This window comes from Oryctolagus cuniculus, chromosome 6, assembly GCF_051225735.1.
Source record: "Oryctolagus cuniculus isolate XC-2025 breed Fujian yellow rabbit chromosome 6, ASM5122573v1, whole genome shotgun sequence".
Lineage (NCBI taxonomy): Eukaryota > Metazoa > Chordata > Mammalia > Lagomorpha > Leporidae > Oryctolagus > Oryctolagus cuniculus.
Window position 1 is genome coordinate 124,531,865 of NC_142872.1, and position 18,559 is coordinate 124,550,423.

The 18,559-nt window shown below is 49.9% G+C and overlaps 2 long non-coding RNA genes across 4 annotated transcripts; one reads left to right on the plus strand and one right to left on the minus strand.

Annotated features, from left to right (window-relative positions):
• Positions 1 to 2,087: 2,087 nt before the first annotated feature.
• On the minus strand, positions 2,088 to 9,661 carry LOC149126282 (uncharacterized). Of its 2 annotated transcripts, none has more exons than XR_016236528.1 (3): positions 9,555 to 9,661; positions 8,990 to 9,124; positions 2,088 to 3,475 (listed from the first exon to the last, which is right to left on the minus strand). It is a non-coding gene; the product is annotated as an uncharacterized LOC149126282 (long non-coding RNA). The 2 variants fall into 2 exon arrangements; XR_016236529.1 differs by having other exon boundaries at positions 8,990 to 9,061; positions 9,555 to 9,659.
• Positions 9,662 to 9,710: 49 nt separating this feature from the next.
• On the plus strand, positions 9,711 to 17,685 carry LOC108176521 (uncharacterized). Of its 2 annotated transcripts, none has more exons than XR_016235844.1 (4): positions 9,711 to 9,893; positions 11,875 to 12,073; positions 14,303 to 14,462; positions 17,048 to 17,685. It is a non-coding gene; the product is annotated as an uncharacterized LOC108176521 (long non-coding RNA). The 2 variants fall into 2 exon arrangements; XR_001793179.4 differs by having other exon boundaries at positions 14,306 to 14,462.
• The last annotated feature ends 874 nt before the right edge of the window (positions 17,686 to 18,559 follow it).

The window sequence follows — 18,559 nt, forward strand, 5'->3', positions numbered from 1 at the left end:
GTCCTCATTCCCTGGCGAACTTGAGTGGCCACACCCCGGCCAACACACATCGATTGGGTTCAGCTGGGTTGAGGCTATGTACACTGCCCTGGTATTGGTGTGTCTGAACATGGTCAAGGTCAGCAGTACAGCGGTGATTCCAAGTTAGCCTGGCCTTCTCATCTGTGTCTCCCCTAGCCCAGTGCTCACTTCTGAGGCTGTGGAGGGTTATAAATATGGCAGGAATCCTTATTCCTCCTGTGTCTACATCCTTTGCAATTGTGCCTTTGTAACTCCTCCCATCAGGAGGTGGAGTCTCCTTCCAATTTCCTTGCTTCTGGGCTAACCTTGTAATTTTCTTTGGCCAATAGAATGTATAGTATAAGGAACACTGGATGGTTTTAAGCACAGGCCTTGGGAGGACTTACTTACACACTGCTGCTCTTTCTCTTGGAACTCTTTCCTCACCCATATGAACATACTTGAGCTACCTAGAGGGTAAAAGAACCTTGTGCACACCACAATGAGCCAGCCCAGTTATCCTACCCAGAACCCAGGCAGGTAAAAGACCTAAGGCCAAGTCAACAAAGTTGACCCGCCACTAGCTACAGACGCAAGAGGAAGTCACTAAATTCCAACTTACATTGTCAACCTATAGGATAGTGAGCAAAAGCTTATTGCTTTAAGCCACTGAATTCTGGGACAGTTTGTGATGGCAAACTAGCTCACCACTGCAGAGCCTGGGAGCCAGGAGGGCTATTGAGCACCGGGGATCAGTGGGAGCAGTTGGCCAATAGATGGAGAGAGGAAAGGATGGGGATGGTGGTGAGCCACAGGCAATATAACATTGTGTCTTGGCTGGTGCTGTGGCTCACTTGGCTAATCCTCTGCCTGTGGCACCGGCACCCCGGGTTCTAGTCCCGGTTGCTCCTCTTCCAGTCCAGCTCTCTGCTGTGGCCCGGGAGGGCAGTGGAGGATGGCCCAAGTGCTTGGGTCCTGCACCCACATGGGAGACCTGGAGGAAGCACCCGGCTCCTGGCTTCGGATCTGCGCAGCGCTGGCCGTAGCGGCCATTAGGGGAGTGAACCAATGGAAGGAAGACCTTTCTCTGTCTCTCTCTCTCTGTCTAACTCTGCCTGTCAAAAAAAAAATACTGTGTTTTTAGGGACATTGCTGCTCTCTTAGCACTCACAGAAGTAGCCAGAGAAGGAAGAGAACAGAATAAGTAGGAGCCTATGGCACCATCTGGACAAGTGCTCTTGAAACTATCTCCAGGGATTTCCAGAAGTATTTAGCAGAAATACAAAGGGGCTGGAGACCTTACAGAGAGGATATGGTTAGAACCAGAGAGACCACATGATTTGAATGTTACATTTGAGGATGCTCCGGTTGAATTACTTTTTTTTAACCTCAAAAATTATTTTAACTTTCTAAAAGATATTAGGAGTAGGAAGTTTTCACAAACTTATCACACATGAATTCTTCCAAATAGTGGGGGGAAATGTGTCATTAAATCACGTTTGTTTTATTCTCTCTGAGGATTCTGCATTTTTATGTAGATTGCCAATTCTTGAGTATAAGAATAATAAAAACTGAAAAATGGGTGCAAAGGCTGGCACCACGTATCACATATGCTTCGTAAACATGTAGAGCACCACACATGTTCAGTTATTGTGGTGGAGAAGCCCCAGGCTTACTTATGTCTGCTTTCCCACATCTCTTGCTCCCCTCATCATCAGCATAGGCCATGTGACCAGTCCTGGCCAATGGGCGGTGAACGGCCATGACCCTGTCACTTCCAAGCAGAAGCACTTCATCCTTAGAACAAGGTCCTCTGCCATTGTCCCCCTGCAAGACTGACTGAGGATGGGAGAGCTGCAGGATGCCTGCCTGGATCCCCGAGCCTAGCCAGGGAGGGAAACGACCCCGAAAGTCACACAGACCTGCAGCAGAAATTTCACGGGTGTGAAATTAACTTTCATTGTGTCAGACCAGTGAGGTCTTACAGGGCTTATAACTGAAGCATTGCCCATTACAGTATTGAAAAGCTCACTTGATTCTCTTAAAAATAAAAATCAATGCTGCTAATAAAAGAAAAAAAAATGTTGTGCTGTTGCTGAATGCAAATCATACATGGTTTAATTTTGGCCAGCAAGATCTGGTGTCAGAGGCACATCCAAGAAAGTTTATGAGCACGAACACGATAGTGGAAATTGTATCCAGTTGGCAGGAGCCAGGACAAAATTTGATAATATCATGGCAGAACATTTATGCATACTATAAATACTAACACCAAATAATATTGCACCTATTTAAGGGATAAAATGCAAAACTAAATAATTAAAATCGTAGCAGATGCAATGAATGATATCAGTGTGAATAAGGTAAGGGGAGCTAAACATCACTCGTTATTTTGGCTACAGTGTTGATGTTGTGCTTGAGACGCAACCCCTGATGGATATAGACCAGATAACAGTTTTTGTTGGATTTGTGGATTTCCAAAACGCAAATATTTCTATATGTAAACATACTGTGTATTTTTTCCAGTGGATGATACAACTGGAGAAGGATTATAAACAGTGTTAGTAGACAACTTACTAAAACAATCAGGAACAAAATAATAATACCATCGTACTGCAAATATGCGTGGAAAACACAACAGATTGAAACAGATGATTCTAAGAAATAATTCTAGGGCATTTTTCTCTTCCTTGATTGTGGATATTTTAATCCTGGTAGTGAATGGTACAGCAAAAATCTCTTCTGACACCACTGAATTTTGTTAGCCAGCATCCAGGATCCATACAACTGCATTTCAGCTGCAGTGAATGCTGTGTATTGAAAACACATTTACCAAACGTGAATTTGAAACATCGTCAAGCACAAGATGGGAGAGTTGAGTTGATGCCGTTATGGTGCTAAAAATTCAATTAAAGACTTTATGCAATTCTTCTTTAGAAAACGTGGGTATATTAATAAAGACATAAGATTTCAAAAACAGCCACTATTAAGTTTGTTTCAGAACTCATTTGGCAAGATATCTGAAGTAAGATTAATGTGATATATGTGTGTGTGTGTGTATGAAATGGAAGCTAAAATTCAACATACGGCCTTAAGGAGTGTCCAGAGAAACTCTGTATGTGTAGCTGCTCATTATGATGATGGAGAGGTGGGGTGAAAGTGGTTTCCTCCCGCTGGAGGCCAGCATCTGGGATTTGGGTAGAGGGCACGGAGGAGGCCACACCTCTGGCAGGAGGTACCTGCCTTGCACCGTGGAAGGCAGGAGACCAAGGACCTTCGCCACTGAGATCCTGGAATATTCATGTCTGAGGGTCAGGGGTCACTGAGCTTCTGTCAAGCCAGGCCATCAGCAAAACTCCGTCATATTCCACGGCCTCCACGGAAGTCCAGCCTCAGAGCAAGAGGTGCAGCTTGTCTGGCTGGGCCTGGGAGGCAGCGACAGAGCAACACAACAGGAGAGGTGCAGTGGGAACAGCTGGAGGAGGGACAAGCAATGACAGTTCTTAGAGCACGTCTTCCCTCTGGTGTGTAATCTGATTACAACCAAGACAACTTTGCACACTACTATGTAAAGTAATCTAACATACGTGACTCCACCATATCATCTCTGTACCTTAGCTTATACTTTTTTTAGCATTTACTGTGTACCAGGCCCCCCTCTAAGTTCTTTGCAGAGATTAATTTACTCAATCCTCTCCGTCACCCTAACTCTGCCCATTTTACAGATTAAGAAACTGAGGCCCAAAGAGGTAACACTAATTACTCAAAGTCAGATTAAATGGCAGAGTCTGGATCCAGGGTCTATGCTTTTAAGCAGGTTGCAATAGAATCTGGATGTATCCCTATGACCAAAGTGTTTACCATGGTATTCTGAGTTATTCCTCCTAAATACATATATACATACACACACACACACCACCCCCACCAAAACCTGCTGCCAGCTTGACACTGGTCCAGACCATCAGGGTTTCAGGAATGTTGATGTCAGACCTCAGAATCTGCCACAGGCAGGTCCCAGCGTCTTTCCAGGGACAGCTGCTTCCTCTTGTCTCTCCCCTCACGCAGACCATGGACTATCTCTAGAGGACGCGGAGAGCCTAGCAGTGCCCCACGCTGGCGGGAGACGCTGCTGCCCCCTCAGCAGAAAGGGAAAGGCACCCTGCCTCTGGGAAACGCGGGTGCGAACTCTCGCTCCTCCAATGGTATTGGTGTTGGTGGAGGGGATGAGCCCCTAGAACAGCTACTCGGCAGGGAAAGACCCTCCCATCCCTACCCAAAGTCCTGGCTACCTCTTTGGGCCTGATTTGCCACAGTCAAGGGACATCAGCTTGCTTTGGTTTGCCCAGCGCCTTCCCCGGGTTTGACCACAGAAAGCCTCACACCCTGGGAGCCCCTTCGATCCCAGGCAGTGTAGGACAGTCGGCACCATGACCCATGTAGACATCAAGGAAAACTCTCATCGCCCTAGTCTCCAGCTCAGAAGACCATGTTTCTCCCATCCCTTGGAAGCAGGAGGTCCCCAAACCCTCACTGTGAGATTTCAGCACCGTTATTGCTGCTCTTGTCCACGGGGACTCGCCATCCCTCTTGCAGTGTTGAGACAAGGCACTGAGGACACAAGGCCTCGGATTCCATCCGCATGTTCCCATCTCCCCAGAGGCTGCAGAATAATTGGACACTGGGCGATGGAGATGCTTGGCAGCTGGAGTTGCTCCCAGCCTTAGGCAAATTTTCCAGGCTTTTGCCTCTTTGGATGAGATGGCAATATTCCCCCTTCATTCCATATCCACAAGGCCTGGGGTCACAGATGCAGGCGGTTGGCCAAAAGGCCTTTCTCTGGGGTGCACAGGCCACGGAGCTGAATCCCGTGGGTTAACAGGTAACAAAGCATTTCACACGATCTGGCCTGGGCCAAAAAGAAGCCGTGGCACCTCCCTGCCTCTTCTGGGGTCTCCAAAGGGGTCCTTGTCCTCCTCCGCGTGGCTGCAGACTTTCACTCTATGTAATCCAGACCCCCATCTCAACGATGTAAGTAAATAAACGCTGAGCATTCAGAAAAAACAAATCACCAGTCCATCAAAATCCTTGGGGTAAATTAGTTCAGCAGACTGGACATGCTCTGTGACTCACCCTCACCCAGAGTAAATAAAGGAAGATTAAGCACAACTTGATTGAATCATGCTGAAGCTTGGCATAGCTCAACAAACAGATCAGCCTGAAATCTCACATTAGGAACACATAATCTCATAAAATTTATGACTGTTATTGCTCACCACATATGTTTCTGGGTTACTGTGTGCTGGGCTCAGAGCAAGCTGCATTGCTGGGGTCTTGAGGGGCCAGTCTGCTGATCTACCACGTATTTCAAGAAAGAAGGCGCGTTCCTGGTTGACACTCGTTGGCATGATCTTCGGCATAGCCTGGCCACTTGCAAGGAAGGAGACGGGGCGGGGTGGGGGGGAACCTGGCAGGAGGCAAGGAGATCTGTGCCGTGCCCCCAGGCAGGCCCCTTGGCAGGCTCTGCTTGAGAAGCTTCGTGGGGAGACTGGCAAGCAAGCCTTTTTCCCCCCTTCTAGGCCCTAGTTTCTCACTTGTAAAACAAGGAGGATTTAGATGATCTCCAAGGTCCTTTTAAGATGTAAGTCTCCAAGAGAAGACCAATGGGACAACTTATTTAAAAATGAGAAAGCAGAAAGTGCTGCCCGACTGCTCTCCATCCAAAGAAGCTAGAACAAGCCTCGGCCCAAGCGCTGCCCGCTGAGATCCGCAGAGCCGTCGAGGTGGGTGTGGCCCGCTGAAGGCAGGCTAGGAGCAGGACGCCATGGAATGCTGGCCCCGAGAATCTGGGAGGAAAGGCTAGACGGCCAAGCGCTTGCATGGGGTTTGATCCCAAGCTTGCTACCCAGAGCTGAAACAGAGTGAGCAAATGTTTTCACACTTGTATCAGCACTCTGCCTCCACTGCCAGCCGACTAAGGCCCTCGGTCCCTCCGGACCCCAAAGCAGCCTCATGGGCCTTCTCTACATGAGAGCTGCTCCCCCACACTGGCCCCAGCCTCTGAGATCCTGGATGGTGAGGGAGAGCTGGTTTCCAGATCCCTCCAGGTTCAAGGGCAGGGATTCCAGGTCTGACCAAAGGACAAAGACTGCAGCGTCAGCGGGAAGCTGGGCAAGGAGAGACAAAGCGAATCTCCTGTGCTGAAGGGCTCTGATTTGTGGAAGCTTGGCTGAGGCCAGAGTCCAGGATGAAAGCATGCAAAGGCCCCCCAAGCCCTTGCTGGACTTACTCGCCAGAGCCCAGCATGGGGCAGGAGATTCCCAGGCCTCCAAGGCCATGCTCATCCCGTATGTCACCACCAAGGGAGCACATGGGCGGATGCGGTGACCTGCAGACATGGCAGGTGCATGCTGTGCTGAGGTTCACGGCTCCCGGCATCCATCCCGAGCTCAGGAGAGGCTGATCCATGCCTTCCCTGCCAACAGGCAAAGATCTGACTCTTCTGACCCTCGGGCCTTCTTCCAGACTTTTCCTGTTCAATTTCCAGCACTGTTAGTTCCATCCAGAGACAGCATTGAACAAGGGTAACATTTTTCTTTCTGGCTAGCTCATTTTCATTACAATTTTCACAGCCAATTCCAGTAAATCTGCTACAATAAAAGTCCCTATTCATCATCCATGTTCTTCTAAATAGTCTTAGATTTGATTTGCAGGCTACTTCTGTTAATATTTTGCCTTTTTAAATAAGAAAGAAAAAATAGTTTTGCTGTTTTTTTCCCTGATTGCAACTCAGACATCAGTTCAGGACTGCTCTGCCCCTCGACATCTGTGAAATGTCTTGTGGCAGATTGTATTTTCCAAAAATGGTCACAACAATATTTTCAATCCCACATGCTGATTCCAGAACCTTGCAACTCCTTCATCAAAAAGATGGGGGCTGTGTCATCTCCCCGTCAAGCTGGGTGAGACTTTTGACTGTTTTGACTAATAGAATGCAGTGGAAGCGGCTCTTTGCAACTTTCAAAAAGCTGGATGGGAAAAGCAGTGCACCTTCCACCTCACTCCCTGTCCCAGGACACCTGCCTTTGGAGCCATGAACAGCCACACGAGGAGGAGTCCAGCCACCCTGAAGATGCCCCGCTGGAAGTGTTCACGTGGGGAGACCACAGAGAGATGAGATAGAAAACCCCCAGCAGCCCAGCCGCTCCAGCCCACACACCAGACTTTTGAAAGGAGAAGGCTTTGCCTGACTCCAGCTGCAACTGCTCTCTGACTGCAAGTGCAGGGGGGACCCTGCTGGAGAACCACCCAGCTAAGCCCAGTCAGCTCCCTGCAAGTGGAGCCATCACAACACATGATTCATGCTGTTTGATGTCACTACACTCGGGCTGGTTTGTCATGCATCCATAGATAACAGGAACAGTTTGGCTCTAGCCTGAGCAGTTCTACGCCTCAGGGAACTCAGAAGGCTTTCCAAGATTTGTGCTGATCCCTGCTTGAATAGAATGGCTTGTTCCCTCAGGGCTTGTGTGTCCTCAGATGCTGCCCCATGTCCTACTGCGCACTAACACTCACATGAAACACGGCTCCAGTGTCAGCACCCACAACAAAAATCACTCACGCCAAGCACGTGGGTGAGTAGCAGACTGCACGAGAAATGTCAGGTCATGATACCAACCATGGGGGATTCTGTCTGTTTACTGTCTCTTCTCCCCAACATCTTCCCAATCTCACCTCCTCTCAAGTTGCTCTGGGAACCCATACTCTTCTCCTTCCGCTATGAATAGTAATTCAGCTCCCCCCCAACCTTCTAATCCAAAACATCCATCCTGAAATGCATCAAGAATCCAGCCATCGCTGGCATCCAGTGGCATTATAGATGGGTAACTTTTCTTGTGTGCATATGTGTTGTAAAAATGAAACAAAACAAAAAAACCTCAAACACACCAGGGTAGGCATTTGGCCTAGCAGTTAGGATACCATGTCCCACTTGGGTGCGCCTGCCCTGGATACCCAGATCTGCTCCTGTCCCCAGCTTCCTGCTAATGCCGACCCAGCAAGGCAGCAGTGACAGCTCAAGTGACTGTTTCTGATACTCCCCTGGGAGACCTGCATTGATTTCCTGCCTCCCAGCTTCAGCCCCAGCCACGGGCTGTCGAGTGCATTTGGGATGTTAACGAAGGGATGGGCGGACTTGCTCACTCTCTCGCTGCCTCTCAAACTTTTAAAAACACACAGATGGCCGGCGCTGCGGCTCGATAGGCTAATCCTCTGCCTGCGGTGCCGGCACCCCGGGTTATAGTCCTGGTTGGGGCACCGGATTCTGTCTCGGTTGCCCCTCTTCCAGTCTAGCTCTCTGCTGTGGCCCGGGAGTGCAGTGGAGGATGGCCCAAGTGCTTGGACCCTGCACCCGCATGGGAGACCAGGAGAAGCACCTGACTCCTGGCTTCGGATCAGCACGCTGCACTGGCCGCAACACGCCAGCCATAGTGGCCATTGGAGGGTGAACCAACGGAAAAAGGAAGACCTTTCTCTCTGTCTCTCTCTCTCACTGTCTAACTCTGCCTGTCAAAAAATTAATTAATTTTTAAAAACCACACAGATAAAATAAGTAAAATGTTCTCCAAAATCCCATTACCGAGAGCTGAGGACTTTAATGCTTGAGAAGCATCCTGCCAGCACAGCACAATTCGACACAGATGGGATCACACTAGCCTTGCTGTTCTGCCCAGGTGTCCTGGGCATCAATAATAGCTTTACTATGTATCCAGTGCCTGCAAAGTCCTTAGCAATTGGGTAAGTGTAACATCCTCTGATCCTGACGGCACTCCTGAGGTATATGCCATTAATCACCATCACCTTCTGTTTCCAAAGGGACCTTGGTGAGAGGCAGATCTGAGATGAGACCCCAGGGCTCCTCCCACCTCCAAGGCCTGTGCACTTGCCATTGAGCCCCTCCCCACGCCTGAATCCATTCCCCAACCCTCCATACCTCTGTGTAGACTCTCTCCTGGCCTGAACATCTTGAGCCTGGTCTAGAGTCGAGATCTGCTCCTCTTTCCTTCTTCAAAACACCGAAGGGAAAAGAGCTGTCTGGACTGTGTGCCTGCCTCACTGGCCCAGAGGGCTGGGGAAGGAAGGGGCTGTGTCCACAGTGTGTGCAGCGTGCAGGCGGCAGGAGCCCGCCTCTGCCTCCTGGTCTGCAGGATCAACATGGCCCTGCTTTGCTGAGTCTGGGGCGGCCTCGGAGGCTGCTATGTGTGTCATCTGCTTCCCTCCTCCTCCTCCCGGGAGGGTTTGTCCCCGGGCATGAGGGCTGCATCTGTGCAGGGCCAGCTGGGCAGGGGGCAGCCTGTGCTTGCTCCCTTCTTCCTAGCAGAGACTTTGCCGGGTGGGGCGCGCTCCTTCCCCGCGAAGGAAGACGCCCCGTGCTCTCTGCCGGTGTTCTCCCCGTGAAGACCCAAGAGACCCAGCGTCTGCTCTGTCTCCTGGGCGCCAGGCTGGGACCCACGCTGGGGGCCCCGGGAGAAGAGAAACAGCCCCAGGGAGGGCCTGACCTTTCCTTTCCTGACTTCCGTGGGCCCAGAGCGAAGTGTGAAGCTGAGTGCGCAATCTGTCCCTGGGCTGCTCCCACAGCTGCTGACACTTGAGTGAGGCCAAGTGCAGCGAATCCTCCCCCGCCTACCTGAAGGGGAGCCCCGCCTCGCTAGAGCCCCGCCCCCGTGTCCCCAGCTGCCCTGACTTTGAATCTGTGAGCCCGAGGTTTGAGGCTTGGCTGCCTCCTGCAGGACTTGCTTAACCTCCCAGAGGCTGGGGCTCCCATCACCTGGGTTTGCTTTTCTCTGTAGAAGTTGTCCCTGAGCAGCAGATTCCAAGCGCATGTCGTTGAATCAGAGGTGAGCTCAGGCAACACTAGCAGGGCCACAGGTCCAGAATGGGGAGCAGGGGATGAGGGAGCCGTTGTGAAGCAGGTGGGCGATCTTGAAGCCCAATCCCACCGTGCACCTCCTGGAGACGGTGTTGAACACATGCCCTGGGATTATCCACCTCCTCCTTCACCCAGGAATCAGAGGGTTGGTGTATTGATCCACCGTTCTCATCCGTCATTGGCTGACAGCTGCTCTGGGGAGGGGTCAGGGGTCATAATTGTGTTTGGCTGGCTGGCTCCCTGCACAGGCAGAGCCGGCGCCAGCAGGCAGAGTCGTAAGGGCTGCGGCGATTCAAAGGGCCATGGAAGGTGCCCAGGCAATACACAGGGCACTCCCAGCCTCTGCTGTAACTGCCTGTCCCTTAGGGTGCCTGTGGGATACATGTAGATGTTGCTTTGTTTGATTTGTTTTAGCAGCAATTCAATTGGTTGAACACCGACTGCTCATTCTGTCACTTGGGTGGCAGGTACATCGCTCAGCAGTTAGCCAGAGATCTATACTGCACTTGGGTCTCCTCTTTTGGCTGCTCCGTTCCCATAGACCCTCTCCATTTTGGGGGATTCCAGTGCCTCAGACTCTTGTCCTTCTTCCAGGAGGACGGGGGTCTCACTGACCTCTAGCCACTCTGTGACACAGCACAGCCTGCCAGCCACACTCCTGCTGGCTTATTTCTAGTAGGACTCGGGCTCTCATTCTGCTTAGACAATAGGCTAGATCAGCAAGCACACAGAACTAGGGTTTAGCCAGCCAAGTGAATGAAACCTGCAATCAGGTTAAGGACCGGCCCCGAGCCCAGCTAATCCATCCCATTTGTCCAACCGCGTCTCCTAGCACACGACTCAATTCTCAGCTTAGCAAAATGAAGGGGTGCCTGCTGCCACATAGCCTTCTGTGATTTCCGGAACACAGGCTTCCTTTTAGAAATCTGTAACCAGAGGTTCCTCTTCTGGTCCTGGTTTTTTCATCCGGGACTTCCTGTCCCCAGAAAGCCTATCATTCCTTGGAACTGTATCCTACTCTCTCCTGCTCTGCTAAACATTTCTGGGAATCCACCGCTGATGGAGAGATCGGTGATCATTTTTGATGAGGAAAGTGGGGGAGCCACCTTTCTGGATTCTTCTGAGGATTGACTGAGACACAGAAAATATTGGGAACTTGTCTGGCACACAGAGAGCTGCTGATAAGTGGCGGGGGCAGTAATATTATTAAACACAAAATAAATACACACGTATTGGCGTTTGGTCTAGAGGCTTAGATGCTGCGGCTGACACCCACATCTTCCTGCTAATGTGTACCCAGGGAAGCAGCAAGTGACGGAACCAGAGTTTGGGTCTCTGCTACCCCATTGGGGGACCTGGCTTGAGTTGCCAGTTCCTGGCTTCGGCCTGACCCAGCTGGGGGTGTTGTGAATATTTGGGGAGTGAACTAGCAGATGGGTGAGCTTTCTTTGTCTGTCTTTCTCTGTCTCTCCACCTTTCAAATTAAAAAAAAAGTTAATGTACTTATTATCATAAGCATGTACATATATGCATATACAATAAGTGTTTGCTAATTGAATTTTGCTCACATTTCTGCCCATGGGTTTTAATGCCTCGCATGGTACCAGGCCCATGGAGGGCACTCACAGGTTTATTGTATGAATAAGGGGCATAGGTTTCCTTCATTATATTCCAGTCAAAGAAACATACTTATTTCCCCTCTAAATCTTGTAAGTTTGGCTCCAGCCCTCACATGACCACTGAGAATTGTGCGGTACATTGGTTCACTGACACCCGACTCTAGCCCTCTCCTCCCGTGCACCTCCGTCCAGGCTGGAGAACCTGAAATGCCCCTGTTTTCCGGCATGCTCTCTCTCAGGGAGGAGGAGTCATGTGACACAGCAAAGGCCAATGAGGCACAGGGGGCAGTTTGCACTGGCCCTTCCTCTTTCTTCCTGTCTGATCCACAGACACAGTGTGCGTTTACCCTCTGGAGAACACGCGGTGAGTGTGTGAGGAAGACGTGGACACAGCCGCCAGTGCCAGTCTGGGCGTCGCCGAGCCCAGACCCCGTGCTTCCAGACACCTGCCTTCAGGCTCGTGGTGAAAAAGGGCTCCAGTTCGGTCTGCTGCCACTTGTAAGCAGATTCAGTTCCTCACTGAAACCAGGTAGGGACCTCCGGTTCTTTCCAGAAGAGCCTGAAAATGGTTTATCTGGTTCTCCTGCCATGAATGACTGGGAAACATCTTGCTCCGGTTCTCCTTCAGAAAAAGAAGGGGTTGTGCTATGTGCCGGCAAGGTTTGGCTCCAGCCCTGGAGTCCAGCCTGGGAGAGGAGGGCCCAGCGGTGACGTTCTGAGAAACCCATTCTGCCCTGCAGTAGCTGAACTTGCTAAGGGAATGTGAAGCTCAGAGATTGTCTGGGGTTCTTGCACAGCCAGACTTTAGGTAAAAGGAGCCCTAGGTTTCCGGAAAGGAAGTGAGGACCCAATGGCTGTCTGTGGGGCAGAAGGAGGCAGAGGCAAGCCTCAGAACTGACTGGAAGTGAAAGCCGAGGGCTGGGAGGGGCGGTGAAGGGGAGATCTGGAGCGTGGGGGTGCCATGAATGTGTGTGGTATGGGGCGGGGGGGTATTTGTGCGGCTGCTTTTAGAGACCAGAACAGTTGCTTAAGGGTGAAGAGGTATCTTCCTCTTCATCTACTGCAGATTGGCACTTCAGAGAGAAGCTGGCCTGCTAAAATACTGGTGCATGTGTGTGCACGTGTGTATGTGGGCACGCATGTCCTATGCTGTGTGTGTGTGAGCAAGAGAGAGAGAGAGAGATGACTCTGGCCTCCTCCCGTCCAGCTGTTTGGGAGGACAGCTCTGTGCGGTCACATCCCAGCCCCTGTAGACTTCAGCACCTCCAGGTGGAAAAGCAGACAGGAGCGGAAGAGAAAACTAAGGGCCCAGCACGTGTCAGGCAGTGTGCTGGCCCCTGCATGTCTGTCACACTCACAGTGCATCTGCAGGGCTAAGATGCCCAGCTCATCTTAGAGACTTCAAAGAGGGGATATGAGCAGAGCAGAACCCAAGACTGGCAGAGACACCCAGCTGGTCTTATACCCATCTGTGTGGCCGTGGGCCAGGCAGCTGACCTCTATGGACCTCCACTTACCCTCTGGGAAGCAGTTCCAGACCCAGATGTCCCTTCCTGCTCTGCTTGGTCCCCAGTGCTCAGGTGGCAATGGGCTACGAGAACATTTGTGAAATTTTCTAATTGTCAAGTACCATGACAATTAAAGGATTATAATTATTTTCCACAACAATAATAATAAGCTAAATTTCATCCTGGCATAAAAATGCAAATAGCTGAAATTCAGTGATGTAGAACAGATCAGTTTGGGGAAAATTACACTTCATCTGCATTTCACAAAGCTGGGGGAAATGCACATTGGCACAGCCCTGAGAAAGAGAGAAAGCTTCATTAATTCAGCAAGTCTACCCAGTTCCTGTTGAATCAAAGGCACAACAATTTATTCATGAATACTCTGCTGGGCTTAGGGGGAAGACTCCATGATTAAAATATATTCTTGAAAGCTTTAAGAGAGTTTAAGCCATCATTTGTATTCGAAATAGGTCTCACTGACACAGCCTCCTTAAAATGGGAGCTCATGAACAAATCCGAAGGCAGAGGCTGGCTGGCAGCGCTCCTGCTGATCTTACAACGCTGACCGTGGGTTCTCGTTCCCCGTAGACAATAGGCTGGAGAAATAAGCACACATACCAGGGCTTAGGGATCTAATCACAAGAAACCACCAATCAAGTTCATCTGACACTGCTTTGGCACGTATTCCAGGCCAGTCCTGCATTCAGATACTCTATCCTATTACCCCACCACGTCTCCCGCCCTATAACCCAATCCTGAGTTTGGAAGAGAATGTTGCTATGGGGTCCCCGTCTGCTCCTGTAATGCAGTTTGCCTTGTTTGAGCCTCATGAACATCCGTGAATTTGAACCCCTCAACTTGACCTTCTTCTCCCGCAAGGTGGCTCATCCCTAAATTGCCTACTACACCTCAGACCCCTGGCCACTTGGCATTCACTGCTGGTGATGCCCCTTGGAGAATGGTGATTATGTGGGGTGAGAGGGGGCTGTCATCTCTTGGGGGATCAAAAGTCTCCAGCTCATGAGATGCAAGAGTGGCACGGGGTTCCATACACAGAGACAAGGAGGGTGTCTCTGTGTTTTGTCTGTAAACCCCCCAATAGCCCCCACTTGTTCCCGGGAGGGTCTCGTCTTCAACACAACCTCTCAGGCTTCCCTTCTGAGCTCTTTCCCTACATGAGGAGCCGGGAAGGGCCCTGCCCTCTGCCTTTCCCTCCACCCTTCAGCTTCTCACTCTCTTCTTCCCCAAAGCAGCTCCTTCACTCACGCCTCCCGTGCTCCAGCCAGAAGAGGCCCCGTGCGTGTTCCACTTGGTGTAAACAGGTGCTCAGAGGTCCCCAGATGGGCCGTCAGGTCAACCAAGAGCGAAGCTACAAATCCCACTTGGGACTCAGCCACCACATCCTTCAAGGTGAATTTTCTAATTCCAGATTTTCTATCCCACCACTGTAGCTCGTGTGTCAAACCATGTGTTTCAATTTTAGACTTGAAAAATATGGTTAACGTGGCTCTGGGGCCTCGTGCTGCCCTTAAGTCCCTTCTGACTCATTCTCAGCTGTCTTCGAGCTTGGGACAGTCTCCTACACCTTCCATGCCAAGTGTCTCCTAGGCCAGGCTGGGGGTTGGGGGAATGGCCTGCATCTCCTAGACACCCTCAGTGGTCCCCTCCTGGGCCAGGAAGTGCCTGTGTCTAGCGGGGAAAGAGCTGACCCAAGTCAGAGGCCCTACGATCCTATTTTGTTCAGAATCTAAGGCCACTGAATAAGCCTTATTTATTTTCTCTGCAATTGTGTTTCCTAAGTTTTTCCACATTATTTCTAATTTGGGCGTTAGAGAGGGGAAAAATTAAAAACCACTGATCTAAAGATAATGGAATATCTCGGTGGTTATTGCATTAAAAAACCAGACAGTCTAATCAGATTTGGAAGATCTTAGAAGGCAATCTCTGACTCAAACGCTGTATAACTTGAAACTGGGAGAGCCCACAGGCCAAGGGGCCTGGAGGCTCTGCCTCCTCCCTGCTGAGAGCACACACGGAGCCACACGGGTGCCACCTTGCCACCTTCATCTCTTTCTGGAGATAGTGGCATCAATAAATGGAAATTGCCCCTTTTTGGAATCGGGATCACCCGGGGGTCCAGGAGCCCCTAACTTGTGGTCCTATCACCCACTGCCCATCCAGATTGCTCAAAGCTACAAATTGTCCCTTGGTATCCATGAAGGATTGGCCCCAGGACCCCCATGGACGCCAGAGTCAGTGGATGCTCAAGACCCTTTATATAAAACGATATGCATGTAAACTGCACAATTCTCCTGTATACTTTAAATCATCTCACGATACAGTGAGATACTGTTCGGTTTTGTGCTGTATTGTGTAGGGAATAATGACAAGAAAAATAGTCTATAATGTTAAGCACTGACGATTTCTTTTTAATATTTTTCATCCAAGGTGAGTCAAATCCACAGGTGCAGGAGCTGTGGGGGTCCAGCTGTACTCTTGTGAGCTCCTGGGAAGCCCTAAATGAGTATTTGTTTAATAAACAAAGGAAGGAGAATGGGTATAAACATTTAAGCTGCCTCAAATGAGTTTTGAGTTAGATATGCATGTATGAATGGGTAGATATATGGATAAATAAATGAACAAATTGTCACTCATTGAGTAATATGATTGATAGCAAAACATTCTCTCTCTGATGGGAACATATAATTGAATTAATAGTATTAAATGTGATGTGACCCCCCCCCCACCATGGTCTTTTCTGCCATCCCTCTTACATCTCATCTCACCTCCCATAAGTACTCCCTACACACACACACACACTTGCATGTCTTCTAAAACAAAACCATCCGCAGATGCTGCAGGTGCTAGGAGAAAGAACAATGGAGAGTGGATTCTAAACACTTCTGCTCACATAATTGATGGAGCATTTCCTTTATAAGCACAGTTTATTGTTAGAATGAATGACATATTGACAAAAAGAATCCATTGGCACTTGCCCCAAAAGTTTGGCATTTGGTGCAATGGTTGGGCCTCCACTTGGGATGCCCACATCCCATTTTGGAGTGCCTGGATTTAAATTCCAGATCCACTGCCAATTCCAGCTTCCTGCTAATGTGCACCCTGGGAGCCATCGAGCCATGACTCACGTAGTTACGCCCCTGACACCCCCGTGGGAGACCCAGACTTTGTTCCCAGCACCTGGCTTCTTCGACCTGGACCAGTCATGTCCACTGTGGCCATTTGGGGAGTGAATCAGCAGATGGAAGCTCTCTCTCTCTCTCTCTCTCTCTCATTCTCACTCTGTGTTTCTCTGACTCTCTTGCTCTCACTCTGTCTCTGCCCCTCCATCTCTCTGTCACTCTGCCTTTCAAGTAAATAAATCTTTTTAAAAATGGCCAACTGATTTCCATACTTAGGTGAGGTTTGCAATAACCCCCCCCCCATTATTCATGGTTTTATTTATTTTCATAGTTTTATTTATTTATTTATTTATTTAAGTTACCTCCAGTCAACCACAATCCACAAATATCAAATGGAAAATTTTGTAGTGAAACAATTGATAGGTTTTAAAGTGTGCTCCATTCTGAGTAACGTGAGGAACTCTCTCCCAAGACATGAATCATCTCTGTCCAGAGTATCCACACTGTATACACCACCCTCCAGCTAGTCACTCAGCAGCCATCCCAATGATCAGATCAACGGTCACAGCACACAGTGCTTATGTTCAGGTAACCCTTACGTTACTTAAGAGGCACAGGGAGTCACGCAAACGAGGCATCAGGGCATGAAACATGGAAACACAGATGAACTCGGCTATTAAGTGGACAGGAAAAAGAGTCCACCATTAAATCCTCAATGAATAGTGGAGATTCAGGGATGGATTTTCTGGATGAGATAGCACCAGGATTATGTATTGCTCTAACTGCTCTTCTAGTGAGAAGCCACCAGCCTCTGCTTTGAATGTTCATGCAGTAAAACCCTTCATCTTCTTTCAGCTCTTCCAGAGCCAATAAATTACTTGCAGAAGGGCCGGTGTTGTGGTGCGGCTACGCTGGCATTCCACGTGAGCACTGGTTCATAGCCTGGCTGCTCCATGTACAATACAGCCCCCTGCTAACGCACCTGGGACAGCAGAGAAAGCAGCATGCCTGGAGTCCTGCACCCACATGGGAGACCCAGAAGATGCTCCAGGCTCCTGACTGTCTGGGCAGCCCTGGCTGTTGTGGCCATTTGGGGAGTAGACCAGTGGATGAAAGATGGATCTCTCTCTCTCTCTCATATATATATATATTTTTTTCTCTCTAATATTTTGAAAAAAAAAGTCTGCAGAAACAGCAAGTGTAATACTGACATGTGACCAGTGAGTCCCCTCCCCTCATTCAAGCCATCCCCTCATTCAACCCAGTTTCTTCCCCACCTCCCTGTAGTTTGGAAACAGAGTGCATCCCTGTGGGACTCATGCTGCCCCTCCCACTAGCCTCTGCCTCTGTTGCATCATTAACAACTGAGCCCACCTGCCCAGTCTCTCCCATCACAGTCGATGGTCTCCACAGACCCCATTTCCTCAAGTTACAAGTCAAATATTACATTCTTGCCACAAATAAAATGCAAACGTCACTTACTCCAAGGTTCAGTGCAGCCTGAAGGTGACACTGTCTCACACTGGGGACCAAGACACACATTAGGGGCAACCAACACCGTCCTCTGGGGCCACATCTGGGGCGGTGTCCTGGGCTGGATCTGACATGACTCCCGAAGGGGCCCAGGAAGTTGCTGTCCCACCCTGCTGCTTCTCGGGCTGAGGGAGGCTGCCCCCAGACCACCCCGGCTGCCGTTTGAGCTCCATCATCCCATCTTGCTCTCGGGAGGTGCCGTGAGCTTCTCGTGGTTCTGAGTCTTGGTTGGCCATAGCAACAGAGGGATGTGGGAGGTCCATGCAGTTTAAAATCAGTTCTCAATTGCTCAGCCACTCTTTGCCAAAAGTTGCTGATCTTTCTCCCATAAGGATTACCCAAGTGCTTCTCATTATCCAAGCCAGCTTCTATCACCCCTCAGGGACTCCTTGCTGTAGTCGCTCCTCCCGGCACAACACAGGAAGGCGTCAGTGCCGGAGACAGATTCCTAGAATTGAATATATGAACCCTAGCTCCCCTCCCTTCTACCCCGCCTCCACCGCGCCCTCTAGTGGCCAACCGCTAACTCGGACACCAGGTGGCCCTAGGGCTCAGTGCGTCCTCTAACAATGCCTTTTCTCTGTCATGCCTGAAGCCTTCCAGTGCAAGTACCAACACTGTTTTGCTCTGGGTCCTTGCGTGGAACTTAGTGCAACTTTCTTACGTGTCTGATAGCAATCAGCTTGTCTAAGCAATTTCAAAAGCAGCCTTGATCACAACTCTCATGGTAGCAGGCCAGTTGCAGGGGAGCTGGGCCCAGCCAGAGCAGGGCAACCACTTGAACTAGGCAAATGCACTTGCCATTGACTTTCTCACTCCTTGATAAATGTCTCC